The sequence below is a fragment of the Schistocerca americana genome, chromosome 1 (assembly GCF_021461395.2).
Source record: "Schistocerca americana isolate TAMUIC-IGC-003095 chromosome 1, iqSchAmer2.1, whole genome shotgun sequence".
NCBI classification, from domain to species: Eukaryota; Metazoa; Arthropoda; class Insecta; order Orthoptera; family Acrididae; genus Schistocerca; species Schistocerca americana.
Genome location: NC_060119.1, coordinates 209422604 through 209440708, shown reverse-complemented (window position 1 = coordinate 209440708; position 18105 = coordinate 209422604). Strand labels below are relative to the sequence as shown.

At 40.2% G+C, this 18105-nt stretch overlaps 1 protein-coding gene across 1 annotated transcript in view; it reads right to left on the bottom strand.

Moving 5' to 3' along the window:
* Positions 1–14769, bottom strand: part of LOC124619561 (histone-lysine N-methyltransferase 2D-like) — a 72251-nt gene extending 57482 nt beyond the window's left edge. Inside the window, exon 1 of the mRNA XM_047146086.1 lies at positions 14422–14769. The gene's annotated coding sequence lies outside the window, so the exon portion shown is untranslated. The remainder of the gene's footprint in view (positions 1–14421) is intronic.
* Between the last annotated feature and the right edge of the window lie 3336 nt (positions 14770–18105).

Here is an 18105-nt window from a genome sequence, read left to right as displayed (position 1 = left end):
CACAGGACACAGCTTTTTGCCTTGTGATAGGGATTTCGCATTAATTGAGAGAAATAACAAGAACTACTCCGTATTTGAATTTGTTCATGTAATAGCTACTGCATGACCAAACAACTAGTTTCTGGTTTGTTACATGGAGCAGGACGATTTTATTGATTTAAGTGGTATTGAAAAGCACGTCCGCAGACATCCAAAATGCAAAATAACGGGTTATGTTAGGATGAAGATATCTTCAGACACCCCAACAGTACTTGAATGCCGCAAGAGCCATAACTACTTGCAGCCTTGGTACACAACAAACTCAACAAAACGCTCCAGGGATAAAAATAGTATTACAGTTCTGCTGGTGGTGTTTAGCTTGAATGACCTACCTACACTTTATGGTCAGCCATTACCTGTCTCTGTGGAAAAGAAAGCTAATCTGCCAGACATGTGTAGATATATTCCCGAAACATACCGAGAGTTTTATGAGAACCTAAAGATACAGTAAAGTTACGGTGTCATGGTCGGTCACGCGAAATGTACGTTTGCAACAATACGTCTTGTGTGCCTTGAATAATCATGTTACACAGTGGGAACTATTAATAATGTTTCGTTCAAACTGCGTGTGCAGTATCGATTCTGTTTCATTATATTCTTGTGAAATGAAAATGTGAAAGTTTATCACTGCAAACCCTTCTTTTGTAACAATATTTCCACCTTCAGTCAAACACCCAGAAATTCCGACATTGTATAATGCAAATTGTATTTATGCCTAATCAGAATGAAACCAATAAACAGTATCAGAGGTCAAATAAAATCAGTGGTATAAACATTGTAACCCACAAAAGTGTGCTACTCTCATTAGAATTACAACATTTTTGCATGGATGCCAAACGAAAATCTGTAATATCTTGCTTTTCAGGTCACATACTGCCACAACTTGTACACATTAATCAGTAATGGACTCATTTCAAGTGATTGTGAATGCTACTTCTGCCGTTTGTAAACCTGTTGCATAGGTAATGGTTTTTCGCGCCTCCTGTACAATTTGTATTTTGAGGGTTACAACATTTTTGCTGGCAGGTATTCAAATGTCCCCTGCTCCAGGAGCCTTGCTTCAATTTATGTCTTTCTTTCAGTACTCTGTCAAATTCTTCTCGCATTATCACAGCCGCAAACTCATCTTTGTCTGCTTCCTCTTCTTTTGCTTTGTCTTCTTGTGGACTTCCCTGGAATAGCTCTCCTATATATGCCTTAGACCTCTCAGTTTCCCCTGCATAGTATCAGTTTGACGTGAGAGTTCTTGATAGCCATACAGCTGCTTCTCTTTTCTCCAAAGGCCTCTTTAATTTTCCTATAGGTGATGTATCCTTCCCCTGTTTATGTAGCCTAGAATTTGCCCTACAACCATTCCTGCTTGGCCATTTTTCACTTTCTATTAGTCTCATTTTTTATGCCTGTATTCCCTTACACCTGCTTCATTTGTTGCAAGATCTTCTGCTGCCTGTCCTACCTCATCTCTAAAAGCTATTTGTTTGCCTTTAATTGCATTCCCCCCCCCCCCCCCTTATTTCAGTCAATTTTTGCCTAATGTCCCCTTTGAGACTCTTAACAGCTTCTTGTCCTTTCACTTTATCCAGGCTCCATCACTTTAATTTCCCAACTTTCTTCAATTTTGATCTGCAGTTTATAAACAATAAATTATCGTTGGAGTCCACACCTGTCCTTGGGAATGTTCTACAGTTTACAATCAGGTTTCAAAATCTGTCTTACAATTATATAACCTATTTAAAACCTTGTGGTATCTCCACGTCTTTATCACGTACACAACTTTCTTTCATGATTGGCAGTGATTAAATTACACTCTTCACAAAACTTTCCTTTTCATTCACTTTCCCCAGTATATTCTCCTTCAATTTCTCCTCCTCTTCTTTTGTCTAATATTGAATTTCAGTCTCCATTGCAATTAAATTTTCATTCCTGAAACTATCTAAATAATTTGAGTCACTGAAAAGCACACACAAAAGAAGGAGAACTTGCTAGCTTTTGGATTTATCCTTTGACAAGCTAGAGTACACACACACAACTACAAGTGTACACATGCCTATGCCCCTATATGGTGCTGGGCGGTTCACTGGCAAGGAACACAGGAGGGAGGAGTGGTAGGAAGAGTTGTAGTGGTCAATGGGAAGCAGCACATACTGGAGGTTACATGGGGACCCAAATTGGGAGGTGATGACAGGGTGGAGGAAGGGGAAACTGTTGGGTGGAGGGTGCTGGGAAAGTGAGTTACCTGAGATTGAGACCAGGATTATTACAGGAGCAGAGGATGTATTGTAAGGATAACTCCCATATGTGTAGCCCAGAGAAGCTGGTAGTGGGGGGAATGGCTCGAATTGTAATGCAGTCATTGAAACTGAGCATGTTGTGCCCAACTGCATGTTGTGTCATCAGCTGGTCAAACTTTGTTCTTGACAACATCTGGGCAGTGGCCATTCATCCTAGTGGACAGCTGGTTGGTAGCCATTTCAACATAAAAGGCTGTGCAGTGTTTGCAGCAGAGTTGGTATATATGACATGGCTGCTTTGACAGGTGGCCAGGCCTCTGTGGTGTAGGATAAACCTGTGACATGACTAGAGCAGGAAATGCTGGGTGGGTGGATTGGACAGGTCTTGCACTTTGGTCTGCCACAGGGGAAGGGTCTGGGGTAGGATGACCTTCATTTCATAGCAGGATGCGAGATAATCAAAGCCCTGACAAAGAATATGATTAAGCTTTTCTAGTCCAAGGTGATACTGGGTGATGAGGGGGCACTCCTTTGTAGATGAATCATCACTACAGATACAATATCCATAGGTGCTAGGCAGTATGGATGGGATTTTTTTGTGTGGAAGGAAAGGCAGCTGTCAAAATGCAGGTAATTATCCTTACAGCACATACTTCGCTCCTGTAATCATCCTGGTCTCAATCTCAGGTAAACCATTGTCCCCACAAACAGTTTCCCCTTCTCCATCCTTTCACTCCCTCCCAGTTCACATCCCCACATACCCTCCAGTGTGTGCTGCTTCTCACTGACTACTACAACTGTACCTGCCATGCCTTCCTCCCTTATTCCAGCTGATAAACTGGCTTCTCTTTGATCCGCTAGCCACCCACTTCCAGTCTCTTTCTAGCCAGCACCACATACAGGGACAGTTCAATTTTACACAGAGTACGCGAAGGAAGTTGCCCCCCTTCTTGCAGCGGTGTACCGTAGGTCTCTAGAAGCGTAGCGTTCCAAAGGATTGGAAAAGGGCACAGGTCATCCCCGTTTTCAAGAAGGGACGTCGAGCAGATGTGCAGAACTATAGACCTATATCTCTAACGTCGATCAGTTGTAGAATTTTGGAACACGTATTGTGTTTGAGTATAATGACTTTTCTGGAGACAAGAAATCTACTCTGTAGGAATCAGCATGGGTTTCGAAAAAGACGGTCATGTGAAACCCAGCTCGCGCTATTCGTCGACGAGACTCAGAGGACCATAGACACGGGTTCACAGGTAGATGCCGTGTTTCTTGACTTCCGCAAGGCGTTCGATACAGTTCCCCACAGTTCCCCACAGTCGTTTAATGAACAAAGTAAGAGCATATGGACTATCAGATCAATTGTGTGATTGGATTGAGGAGTTCCTAGATAACAGGACGCAGCATGTCATTCTCAATGGAGAGAAGTCTTCCGAAGTCAGAGTGATTTCAGGTGTGCCGCAGGGGAGTGTCATAGGACCGTTGCTATTCACAATATACATAAATGACCTTGTGGATGACATCGGAAGTTCACTGAGGCTTTTTGCGGATGATGCTGTGGTGTATCGAGAGGTTGTAACAATGGAAAATTGTACTGAAATGCAGGAGGATCTGCAGCGAATTGACGCATGGTGCAGGGAATGGCAATTGAATCTCAATGTCGACAAGTGTAATGTGCTGCGAATACACAGAAAGATAGATCCTTTATCATTTAGCTACAAAATAGCAGGTCAGCAACTGGAAGCAGTTAATACCATAAATTATCTGGGAGTACGCATTAGGAGTGATTTCAAATGGAATGATCATATAATGTTGATCGTCGGTAAAGCAGATGCCAGACTGAGATTCATTGGAAGAATCCTAAGGAAATGCAATCCGAAAACAAAGGAAGTAGGTTACAGTACGCTTGTTCGCCCACTGCTTGAATACTGCTCAGCAGTGTGGGATCCATACCAGATAGGGTTGATAGAAGATATAGAGAAGATCCAACGGAGAGCAGCGCGCTTCGTTACAGGATCATTTAGTAATCGCGAAAGCGTTACGGAGATGATAGATAAACTCCAGTGGAAGACTCTGCAGGAGAGACGCTCAGTAGCTCGGTACGGGCTTTTGTCAAAGTTTCGAGAACATACCTTCACCGAAGAGTCAAGCAGTATATTGCTCCCTCCTACGTATATCTCGCGAAGAGACCATGAGGATAAAATCAGAGAGATTAGAGCCCACACAGAGGCATACCGACAATCCTTCTTTCCACGAACAATACGAGACTGGAATAGAAGGGAGAACCGATAGAGGTACTCAAGGTACCCTCCGCCGCACACCGTCAGGTGGCTTGCGGAGTATGGATGTAGCTGTAGATGTAGAAGTAGAAGTGTGTGTGTGTGTGTGTGAACAATTTCTTTTACCTTATCACACATTCTTTCAATTTCTTCATAACTTCCAGAGCTAGTAGGCATATAAACTTGTAATTCTGTGGAGGATGGCTTTGTGTCTGCCTTGGTTACTATAATGTATTCACTTTGCTGTTCATAGTAGCTTACTCGTATTCAGATTTTCTCACTGATATTCTGATTTTCTTACTGATTATTACATCTACTCCCACATTAACCCTACTTCATTTTATATTTATAACATTGTACTTACTTGACCACAGGTCCTGTTCTACACGCCAATGCATTTCATTAATGCCCCCTGTATCTAACTACAACCAATTACTATCTTTCTTTAAATTCACTAATCTACTTACCCAATTGCTGGACCCAAAATTCCATGCTCTTATCCATAGAACACTAATGTTTTTTCCTTGATGACCTCATCTTCCTACATAGTCCAGAGAACTGAATTGAAGCTTGTTTTACCTCCAGAATATTTTAGCCAGGGGGATTCTACCAGTAGAGCTGCATGTTGTTAGAGAAAATAATGGCTGCACTTTCCCCTCATTTCCAGCAATTTGCAGTACCACCAAAGTAAGGTCAAGTTGGCTAATACACGATTATATCAGTCAATCATCCCGACTGCTGTCATTGCAGCTACTGAAAAGACTGTTGCCCTTCTTCCAGAACAACAGATCAGCTTTGCCTCTCTACAGATACCCCTCCACAATGACTGCACCTATAGTAAGACTATCTGTATCAGTAGGGCATGCGAGCTACCCCACCTTGGCTAGGTCCACGGACCATGGGAGAAGGGAGTAAGAATGTATGTATATACAAAATCAACAATATTAAATAATCACTCTCAAGTTACAAGTAATTATAAAGATCAAGGCAGAATGTTACCTGCACAGTAAAACAATGTCACTAAATCAGATCCACAAAGGCATTTCCATTACAGCTGGGATACATACTTCGCCATATCTACATTAAAACAGATACAGCTGCATTCAAACAGCATAAAGCACATTAAAGACCCTGATCTATGAAAATTATGTACTGCAAAAGCAAGCTGATACGTAACACTGGCACAACACTGTTATGGACCAGAAGTACAGCAAATGTCTAACATACCTCAAAACTGAGTTCAGTGAAAGATTTCTAATTGATAGTGAACAAAGAGCCTCACAGTAGATGCCCAGACAGTTATTAGTTGAATAAAAACATCACAGAGCACGATTACCAAATTAGTAAGCCACTGTTTGCACTAGATGTGAATGATTTTTGTAAATAAACCCTCATTAGGGATGAAAATTGGGTTGAACAGTATCAATTCTAATTCCTTGCAGTGGACCACCACTGCCACCACCACTACCAGCTCCCCCCCCCCCCCCCCCGACACACACACCCTTCCCTCCCTGACCCACCATCAAATGGCAAAATTCAATCTACATTCAATATTAAACATATTTTAGAGGTCAAGATATGCTGTTGATTTAAGTGTCTACAAAGGAAGAAAAATTTAAATGAAATGCACGTATTCTCTAATAATGCCATCAAACATACTGGACTGGGTATGCTGAAGGAATCTGCTCAGTTTCAGGTCAATGTAGCAACCACGTCCAGGCTGGAAAATTATCAGTTGAGTTTTGTTCTCAATTTGTAATCCCCCCAAGCAGAAGAAATTCTCTAAGAAGTCATTTGAAAATGCTAATGCTCTCAAACTCAAAAGCCAAACCACACAATCCCACACCATTATTTTCAGAAATATGGCATCAACCTGGGAGCCGGTATCTAGAGCATGTTGTACATCTTGCACAAAGAGGGCCAGCTATGTCTCACATGGCCGCTGTTTCCTAAAACTGTGATGGTTTCTGCAGATGAGCTGTTCAGAGTCTAGAAAGGTCATTATGTCTGAACACAAAATATGTTCCATGATTCTACAACAAATTGATGTCAACGAAATTGGCCAGTAATTATGTGCATCCAGCTTTCTACCCTTTTTACAGATTGCTATGACCTGGGCCTTCTTCCAGTCCCGTGGAACTTTCCACTGTTCCAATGATCTCTGATAGATGATGGATAAGAATGGTGCTATATTTGTAGCATAGTCAACATAAAATCTTATGGGGATACCGTCTGGGCCAGATGCCTTCCTGACATCTAAGGATCTTAACTGTTTTACAATCACAGATACACTAAATACTATGTCAGCCAACCTTGCATTGGTTCGATAATTGTAAGGGACAATGGTGCTGCAGTCCTCTACCGTAAACGAGTTTTTGAAAGCTAGGATTAGAATTTCGGCCTTCTATTTATCATCATCCATTACATTACCTGTACTGTCAACAAGAGAAGGTATTGAATTATTTGTAGCATTTATAGATTTTATGTACGATCAAAATTTTTTAGGGTTATTTTTAGAATCTGCAGATAAAATATTGCTTTCAAGTTCGTTAAAAGAATCTCTCATTGATCTTTTGACAGCTGCTTTCATTTCACATAATTTCTGTTTGTCAGTGGGGAAGTGACTATGTTTAAAACGACTCTGCAAAATTCTCTGCTTTTTCAGCAACTTCCTAATATGTTTGTTGAATGAAGGTGGATCCTTTCCCTCCCCTGTATTTTTGCTGGGCACATATTTCTCTAGCACGTGGTGGACAATACTTTTAAATTTCAACCAAAGATGCTCAATATCTTTGTGTCCTGTGGTGAATGCTTGGAGCTGACTATAAAGATATTCATTAACTGCTTTACCAAACAAGAAAACTCTAAGCCATTTCTTTGGTTCTTTTGCAACTTCCGCTGACATAGAAACCACAATGACATTATGGTCACTAATATCTCCTTCTATATTAACGTCCTCAAAAAGATCAGGTCTGTTTGTCACCAAGATATCTTATGTTTTCCAGTCTCGAGTTGGTTTTCTAACCAATTGTTCAAGGTTGTATGTTGAGAGCACTCCCTAGAATAACTTCACGTGTCTTTGCTTCTGCCCCCTGTGATAAATGTGTAATTTTCCCAGGCAATGGGTGCCAGATTAAAGTCTCCACCTATAACTAATGGATAATTTGGGTATTTATTTCCTATGTACTCAAGACTTTCCCTGAAACGTTCTGTGACATTTGTTGCAGATGCTGGTGGTCTATAAAAACATCCTAATACAATGGTCACTCCTTGTCTGATTGACAGCTTTATCCAGACTATTTCACAATCCGACCAAATATTGATCTCAAATGGGTTTAAACAGCTTTTAACTGCAATGAACACACCACCTCATATAGCATCAGTCCTATCCTTCCTAAACATTGTAAAATCTGAGTTCAAAATTTCAATGCTATTTATGTCTGATTTCAAACAGCTTTCGGTACCTAATACAATATTGGCATTACCACTGTTTATTTCGAAGAGTAACTCAGAGATCTTGTTCCAGACACTTCGACAATTTACTAACATGAGATTTAACACACTTAAATCCTTTGGAATGACCTGTTTAGGCAAACTTACCATTTTTACAGTTGGCACACCCCTGTCAGTGTCATGAACTGGTAATTCTTCAGGCCCACCCTAGCCGCTATGTTCCTGAGGTGCTCCATAATCCTCCTAACATTGGAGCTCCCAATAACTAACAAACCCCTATCCCCATTTGCATGCCAGGACCTTGCTGAAGGAGCAGCCACTATCCTGGCAGATGGTGCATTCTGATCCAGCTCAGCCTCCCTCCCAGCATCAGATAAGCACACTGAAACTATTAGCAATGTGCATGGGATTTGGCAGGAACCTTCATCCCCCATGCAGCCTTCGCCTTGAGGCTCCAGACATCGACACAAGTCCGCCACCCACACTGAGGTGAGAATGGGCCTGCCAGCTCAGTCACACCTGAGGTCGGCTCAGTGACAGAGAGCTGTGGCATCCCTCCCTGCACATCTAGTATAGCCGAGGCTGCCCCGAGCACCCCATCCCCACCGCACCTCAAAAATGGCTCTGAGCACTATGGGACTTAACATCTGTGGTCATCAGTCCCCTAGAACTTAGAACCTAACTAACCTAAGGACATCACAAACATCCATGCCCGAGGCAGGATTCGAACCTGCGACCGTAGCAGTCGCGCGGTTCTGGACTGAGCGCCTAGAACCGCTAGAGCACCGCAGCCGGCCCACCGCACCTCAAAGTGGCACTCTGGAGCCTGTTGACTGAGGCCAACAAAGCTTCCAGCTGTCTTTGGAATGTGGCCAACTCCTCCTGCATCCCCACACAACAGACACAGTCCCTATCCATGTAGCTAATATGTGATTTACTATAAGAAACTTAAGGAAAGTTTGTATTAACAATAAGGGTTTATGATTGCAGAGATCTGATGTATGCATACACCAACAGTTCCCTTCCTTTCATAGCTGGAAATGTCTGCATCACACAACTGAAGAACATTCAAAGTAAGTGCAAACAAGAAAGCACATCCAAACAAGCATGTGAGTGAGTCTCAGTGTGATAGAATGATAAATATCGAGAAAACGAGCGCGTCATACTGTGACATTTACTTTGCACTGGCCACCCCTTGTTACCATGGCATATACAGAGTTGGGTCAATACTAAAGCATTGTTATATACGTACAACTGCCTGTGCTGACTGTTCAACACCATCTGAACAATAGTATAAATCTGCATGCTCAGATGCCACTACATGAGTCTTGCATATTACCGGTACAAAAGTGTCTGTGACAAAATTCTGTCCACGGCATATTTTTGGTAGAAAATTGGTATCAAAGGAACTTAGTTTGGCAACACTTTAATCAAGTGTACGACAAGTATCTTGATTTAATTCTGTGTTAAGTACACGGCGCGATTAGTGCGCTACATGGAGTTTTATATTAGAATACTCAAGCTCAGTTCCAAGTCTAAATGTACTTTTTCCATTTTATAATTTTAGGCTGTGTGATATGGTATCTTGCTTCTTAATTATTATACAGTAATTTCATCAGGTCTTGTACAAAACATGTCCAATTATTTAATACCATTACAGAACTGAGAGTACAACTGTTTTTAAAGAGTTATTTTCCTTTTAAACATTAATTCTGATGTCTTCCATGAACTACATCCCTCCACATTTTCAAGAAAACTGTCAGCATTGCTTCCACTTTCTTGAGTTCTATCCCGTCCCACAAAGAAGAAGAAAAACACACAACTCCACTGCCCTCCTCCTTGGTCTGTCCCTGTTTCTTTTATTCTATAAATATGTTCCTAAGTTTCAGACGTTCACCCGATCAAATATTTTGTTATTCCAGACAGTTCTTTAACAACCATATAAATCACAAAGGAACATGGTCTATGTGTAATGTGTCATATACTTTATTAATTGCATTCGAACCCAGTGTCCAGTATATCCTCCAATCACTGGTTCTACCGATTAGTACCACCTGCCGTGCACACCACTTTCATGTCCACTAAATTTCATTACAGCATTACATCACCAGTTTGTCTAGCAACCCACTCCACAGGTTATTACCAAATTCTGTTACACATTACGTTCCACCAATAAATGTGGTAGAAGTGACACCACACTTCCAAGCTGCTCTTATAGCTGTGGATGCAGCTATTCTACAAAACGTTCAGAGAACGATGATCCTGCAAGTCACTAAATGTTTGGAGATGCCGGGAGATTTGTTTTAGTATCTATTCTGAAGATTATGTATGTTTTATGAGAGATATGCTGTCACTAACAGCATGTTTAAAATATTACAACTGGCCATTCTTACTGAATGTAGGGTGTACATTGGTAGGTTTTGTAGTTAATTCTCTCCTATAAAGGGTAATTTTTTTGTAACTGATAATTACTCTTCAATAATATTTCTGCGCCTTTTGATAAATAATTATTATGTTCAATGTTTAGCTGTAATATACCTATCATTTAAGAAACAGTGTGCACTTAGACCCAGGATGGAACTCGACTATTCTAACTAAAACTCTGTACACTAATTGGGCAATAGTTAGCTTTGAATCAAGTTACTCATTGTAAATGTGTCAACAGCGTTGTCAAACTGCCTTTCCTTGACACCTATTTCCGGGTTTAGTGAAGCAGGGGATACAACCCGTCAGCTTTGACCAATGACATCATACATTACTCATAGATAATAATGTCTTCACTTTCAGTCATAGATAATGAAACAGTTCTGTGTTCCGGATAAGTGCTATCATTGTACATTAAAATAATTGACTGTGATTTTAAAAGAGATCACTACATATTGCTCAAAATATTCATCGTGTGCATTTATTTAAGTAATTGGCTGTTTGCAATTCATTTGGTATTTAATTTCATTCTTAGTGATATTGAGGTAATTTGGACTATTAGTTTCTTATTTTAGGACAATTTTTAGCATCTCCTTTTCGTTTGTAGGTATGGATTTGTTTGTTCCGATGAACCTGGATGATTTGAGAGAGGCTGTGGGTGTAGACATGTTCGCCACAATTTGTTTTTTACAAATGTGTGGGCTCATTGTCGAGTATGTTCGATGTCGTGAGTGCAGCGAACATATGCGCCACACAAGCGTATCTCGTCACCGTACTCACGACTTATTCATATGACACTGCAGCAAAGATTGGTTGTGGTGGTCCATTAGACGAGGCACATGGTTCGAAAAATCTAAGCTCGCCTTGAGAGACATTATAAAAATCACGCACTGTTGGTGTTTGAGATATCCTGTGTGGCTGTGGGTCCATGAATGTCATGTGAGTAAGCATACAGTTGTCGATTGGTACTCTTTTTGTAGGGAAGTCTGTGAGGAATACATAAAATATAGGGGGCCATTGGGAGGGAGGGGGGGGGGGTGTTATTGTCGAAATTGATGATCCGCACTTTGGCAAAAGGAAGGACAACAGGGGGGCACCTCCAGTGGGATTATAGGTTTTGGGGGGTTATAGTTTTAGGTCAAGAGTGTGACAATGTAGTGTTGACAATAGAACCCAATCGAAGGAAGGAAGTTTTGATCAGCTTAATTGAAGATCATGTTGCAGAGGGTCCCACTGTAATTTCAGATGGTTTTTCTTCATATAGGGATTTAGAGGAAAGGGGTTATCAGCATCTCGTAGTTAATCGTAATATTGAGTTCAGATCATTATCCACAGGGGCTTGCACAAATAGCATAGAGGGTTATTGGTCAGCTGTGAAATTTCTTGTAGGGCTGGGGAAATGCCGGATTTCCACACTTCTAAGTCACTTAGATGAATATTCATGGAAGTGTAGTCTTCCCCAAACATACTGCCCGTATAAATGTTTTGTTAAATGTGTTGGGCAAATGTACTGTCCGAAATATGTCAGCTAATTTCACATTAGGATTGTGTATGTGGGTATGTGATTTTTGTTGATGTCTTCCTAGGTGCAAAGCAAGCTTCGGTTCTTTTAAGTTCCCGTGTGGTAAGTTCTGTTTTCCTTTTTTTTTATCTTACTGCACTTGACTATTTTGACATGTTTCATTGTTGTATTGCACCATTATGTACATTTTCGTGTACTCCAGTATGTAATAGAAATTTCACAGCTGTCGTTCTTCTTTTGTTTCCCAGCACTAGTATCAATATGATTTTTTTGAATATGTACTAGCAATACTAAAGGTGAAAAGCCCGACACAACTAAAATTTGTATCCCGTCCTTCAGTTGACCTTTACACTGACATTATCTATTCGAAAAGAACGACATATGTAACATTGATGAGATTTACCTAGCCTATATATGTCAACTGGAAAGGAGAATACAAATGTTGTGTCTAGCTATATAGCTCAACTAAAGAACGAGATAGGTTAATGGAAGTATGGGATACAAATATTATGTATGTAGCTCCTCCTGCCATCAGTAGTACTACTATCTACGTAAGAAGAGACTTAGTGGTAGAAGAGGCGAAAGAAACAACACATGTAAAATTTGTATCCCGTGCTTCAGTTGACCTATATAGTTCAACTGAACAACAGGATATTAATGCTAACAACAACGAAGAAATCGACGTACCCTAAACTTGTATCCCGTACTGCAGTTAACCAATATAGCTCGAATGAGATTCGAGATATAACCCATACATATATGCAACATGAGGTATTCTATGCTACCAACACCCCTGATTCAAAGCCGAAAATATGCATGGCATGAAACTTTTTTAAAGGCCTACAAACATTTTTATAATGTTAGTATGTAAGGAATCTAACAAGCACTGTAAGACCATGTTCATAAGTCAGTTCATAGTTTACAGAATACTCATTAGAAAATTTATAAACAAAAGAATTAAAGAATTACTAAGACACCAAAAAAACTGAGAAAGAGTATACAAATAAAAAATAAATAATGTATACAGAGAAAACTTCTCCAACTGATCATGGAGAGAAGATCCTTTGGGATATTACACACGTTGAAAACAGGACTGCACTATGCTTATTTACAAAATAAGAACAGAAACACGAATGTACCTGTCAAAGATCCCTAATCATATTGTCCTTGCGGGTGTGGAATCCTTAAGCATATTTACATTTAAATGATATAAAACTTGTCATCAAATTTCGAACATTCAATACACTTAGGTGCATATGATAATTCTTAGGCTATTGTAGCCATGCATCATCAAATAAAAAATTAAATTTAAAAAAATTTACAACACTTATTTATAATGATCACATTACCGCACAAAATTTGTACACAAGTCAAACTGTATGCAATATTCACATCATCTCATATTATTAATAACATACACATATCAACTGGTTCTGCTAAGAAATTCATCAATGGTGTAGACGGAGTTGGCCTACAACAAATCCTTTAGACTCTTCTCAAACTGAAGTGTATTCTTAGTTAAACTTTATATGACTGCACGTCACTAAAAATGTGTACTGCTGAAAAGTGGACACCTTTCCAAATGAAAGTAGGCCTAAGTGACTTAAAATCTTTACGAAAAAGAAAAGTTACTCTAATTTCTAGTGTTGATTCCATAAAATGAGCTGTTGGCTCATATCTTCAATAACAAATTTCATTATGGAATAAATATATTAGGAAGCTGCGGTTAGTATACCCAGTTCTTTAAACAGCCCTCTGCAGGACGTTCTTGGATGCACACCACAGATAATTTGTATTGCACGTTTTTAGGCTTGGAAAACTTTAGCTTGGCTTGATTAGCTACCCCAGAAAATAACCATGTATTACATTATGGAATGAAAGTAAGCAAGCACACCAGTTTTTCTTAATTTTCATAGCACATATGTCTGACAACATTTGCATAGCAAATAGAGGTTTGATTAGGTACCTCAGCAGTTCTGTGGTTTGCTCCTCCCAGTTAAGACACAAAACATAGACTAAAAGAATGTGCATAGTGCTTGCATGGCATCAATGGCTGTATTATGCGAAAGGATAGCAATGGATATGGCTACAAATTAAAAAAAAAAGATCTGTTGAAATTTTATTTTTGTTACAATAGAATTTTTATGTTAAGTTACTTTCGTTTTCTATGGAGTGGTCGACAGTAGTTCTTTAAACTAACCCAAGAGTTACACCAGTAACACAATCGCAGAAATACAAATTATTTAATAATGAAACACAAGAAATAGCACAAATAATTTTAATTAACCCGGTGAGATACTTATGAAATGCTCTTTGCATGATCGCTAATTATAATACGAAACGGTGGACACTGTTTATTTACGGTCGTGTAGTAAGCAGACGACATAGTAGTGTTAACTACCTGATAAGGGATAGGTTAAAATACAGTCGATAAGTGTGACAAAGAAATGTTTGACTACAATTGTAATGTTCTTACCCGCAGTGTAAAGTGGCAATAGGGTCCTGTGTGCTTCCTCGGGGAATAGGTAGCGAATGAAAGCGATGGTAGCAATGAAAGTTTCCCACGATGGTAACTACTGCAACATTTCACAAACAGCTGTGGCACTATTTACGTATGTGATGAGGATATACGTACTCATTATTAACATCACACACAAGGTTCACTGCTAGATCTGTTTCACAAGCTCCACAATCAGGGATGTTCATTTCCGTCTACAGTACACAAATAACAACACGCCAACTGCAAATGCAATCAATATTTTTCTTTTCACGTACTTTATTAGCTCCAATAATATATGAACAATTATATAGTCACGCCGCACATACAAACTACTGCCAAAAATAAAGTGAATGACTTAATTCTCACTCAATCAGCAGCATCAACTTTCAACACAAAACACTGTTACCATAAACAACCATAGCCAACATCCCAACAATCAAAACAGGTCACGATATTAAATTCGATCATAGGTCGAACATAGCGCGCCAAAGGTAATACCACAGGCCTGTGGTGACATTTTGTTTAAAAAATACATTATACCGTCTAATTTATCTTACTGCTTTTGAAGAAGTCTATAAATAACTGAAGCATGAACTCGTAACTTCGAAATATGTAGTTGTAACACGAAACAAAAGACATAGAAAATTTCGTCTTGTTTTCTGCTGCTCCGCACGGAATCATTATCACTTCACGTAAAAGCGTATTGCTTTGCATTCGTGTCAGATTTAAAGCAGAAATTACTTCAGCGTTCGAAGCTTTACGGCTCTAAGATATATGAGATAATTGTTATATTCCGTATTTCACCCTTTGTTCCTATACTTTTGCAGGATATTTTCAGCTAACTTTTCATCTGCCTGGAATAAAAACTTAATTTTTTCCATATACTTTCGCCACATCGACAAGGTGACAACAAGCGTAAGAATTTCAGGTCCTTAAGAAATGGAGCAGCTGGTTTAAAGTGAACGCAGATTCAACTTTTAAATGATACCAAAATATGCGAAGGCAGTTCCAAGTCAATGTATGGGTTTTGAAGCTTGTGGTGTGCTTTAATGATTAGACATTATAAAGTTCTGTGAAACAATGTCGAGTAATTAGTTTGCTGTGCTTGTAAATAAGGGTCACATCAACCCTATAGTTGGTTTAAACAATACAGTGTTTTATTATGCGCGCTCCTATTGCAGACGTTATGCCATTGCTTTTGCCTTAAATTGGGTTCACACACGTAACGAATGTGGCGCCACAATTTTTGGCTTTCTGTAGTGGCATCGTGAGCTATCGCATACACAGAACCCCACAAATTCTACGTAGTTGTATAGCCTTCGGTATGGCGTCAATTGAAATCATACGTTATATCAATGTTATAGTGCAGGTTATGGCATTAGACCTGTGACAAGAGTTAAATACAAGGAAGACGAAAGCCAAATGTTGGTTTCCAAAACAGATTTCGCACAGGGATAAATCAGGGGCCACAAACACATTTATGAAAGAAATAACACTTGGAGATGGAAATGCTGTCTGTAGCGGCTAACCAACCGACAGCAGGCATGTAAATATCATTTACCGACAGGCCACTCTTCCAAGATTTTAAAATATTACTGTGTACGTTGATCACTCACTAAAAGAAATAAATGTGGCTAAAACCCCGAAAACTTTTCCGCACTCGAATCGACCACACAATGACTCTATCTCACAAGAGCTAAAACAACGGAGAAAGAATAAAAGTAGGTTTACATAAGATTAAAACACAAGTAAAACGACAAAGGAGTTAAAAGAAAAGCACAGGAAAATATCACTGGCTGACTGCGTACAAAAAATAGGGGTGAGCCAGTCATCCCATTAATACATTAAAACCATCTCCCTCAAATCTTTGGAAAAATGTTGGATAAATTGCAGAACTTTAAAACTCGAACCACAGCCATTTGACGTTGCTTAAAATAGATGGCAGATGCGTTGGCAAATCCACATCAGCCTGGTGGTTGGAAAATAAAACACAGTCCAACAAGATGTGGCGCATAGTGATCTGTACGCCACAACCCCCACACGCTGGAGAGTCCACTCTCAAGGCAAGAAGCCACGCGTCATAAGGCCTATGTGAAGACGAGTAAAGAAGTGTGTCATGGCCATGTTGTGTGCTTTACTAGATGGAGCTTATTATCTGTCACTTCCATCCACTCATCCTCCCATCAACGCAAACTCTTGGTCTTAATAGTTAGGTTGTAGCATGAAGGGGGATGAGGAACGCAACACGCCTCCTTTGCTGTCTAGATCCGCCCTTTCATTCCCTGCTATACCAATGTGCCCTGGTATCCAGCAGACAGACACCTGCTTCCCCAGTTGTTGTAGCTGGAGGATGGCATCCTGGATATTCTGGACGACTTTATCGATGGGTACATATGTTTCATAGAGTGGAGAGCACTCATAGAATCGGAACAGGCAAGAAATTTAGCTCTGGAAGAACGTCTCATCCGCTCCAGTGCCCACAAGATCACATATAATTCTGTACCGAAGACGGTAAAGCCTTTTGGCAATCTGACATTGAGAACACAATCCGGAAAACAACAGAACAATCAATTGGGGCCCATTGTTTGCACCCATCTGTAAAGACAGCTACATAGTTGTGATGCTCAGATAAAGTGTCAGAAAATATGCCATTAAAAGCTGAAGCAAGAGTGTGATCTATCCTGTACTATACCAGATTTAAAATTGCTCTGGGCCTCTGCAGTAACCAGGGCGGCAGACAGTTAAAACCCTGGATATGGGGTTTTATTTGCTCCACACTTAGTGACTCCAACACACATTGCACGCAGACCCCAAGTGGCATTGTTGCTCATGGACAGTTGAAGAAAAGATGTTCCAAAGGTGGATGAACAACAGTATGGTATGCAGGAGGAGTCAGAGCTTGGAGGAATTTACATGCCTGATACAGTGAGGAGCTGCTGCCAGATGGTGAGTGGTAGTTCCACAGCCTCAGTGCAGACACTGGATATGGGACTAGCCCTATAGGCACTGGTGGCCAGCCAAATCCCCTCATGGTTGGCAGCTGATACATACAAAGCACACCCATAGTCCAGCTGTGAAAGCCCAATAAAACTGGAGCAGACGCATGCTGTCTGCTCCCTGAGACCTGTAGCTAAGGCAGTGCCTTCAGGGTTCTCGCTTTCAGGTCTCACAGGTGTTGCAACCACGACAATTTGGAGTAAAAATGAGGCCCAGCAACCTCACTGAATCACTTAAATGTAGGATGGTGTCCCTCATATGCAAGTCAGGTAACTTAAAAATTCGATGAGAACGATTAAAGTGGACACACATACACGTATCTGCAGAAAACTGAAAACCTGTCTTGGCAGCCCACTCCTCTAGCCTCTGCACTGTAAGTCGCAACTGATGAGCGGCTATTGCAAAATTTAAAGAGGAACACAAACCAGCAAAATCGTCCACAAATAAGGAGTATTGTACAGGACTTCTTACCATAGACTTAATACTGTCGATGGCTATGGGAAAGCGGCTAACACGTATAACACTTACCTGAGGGACACCATTTTCCTGCTCAAAATGATCTGACAGTGTGTCGTCAACTTAGCTCCTAAAAAACCGCTTATATAGGAAGTACCATATGAAGATGGGGAGGCGGTCACAAAATCCCCATTTATACACTTGTGC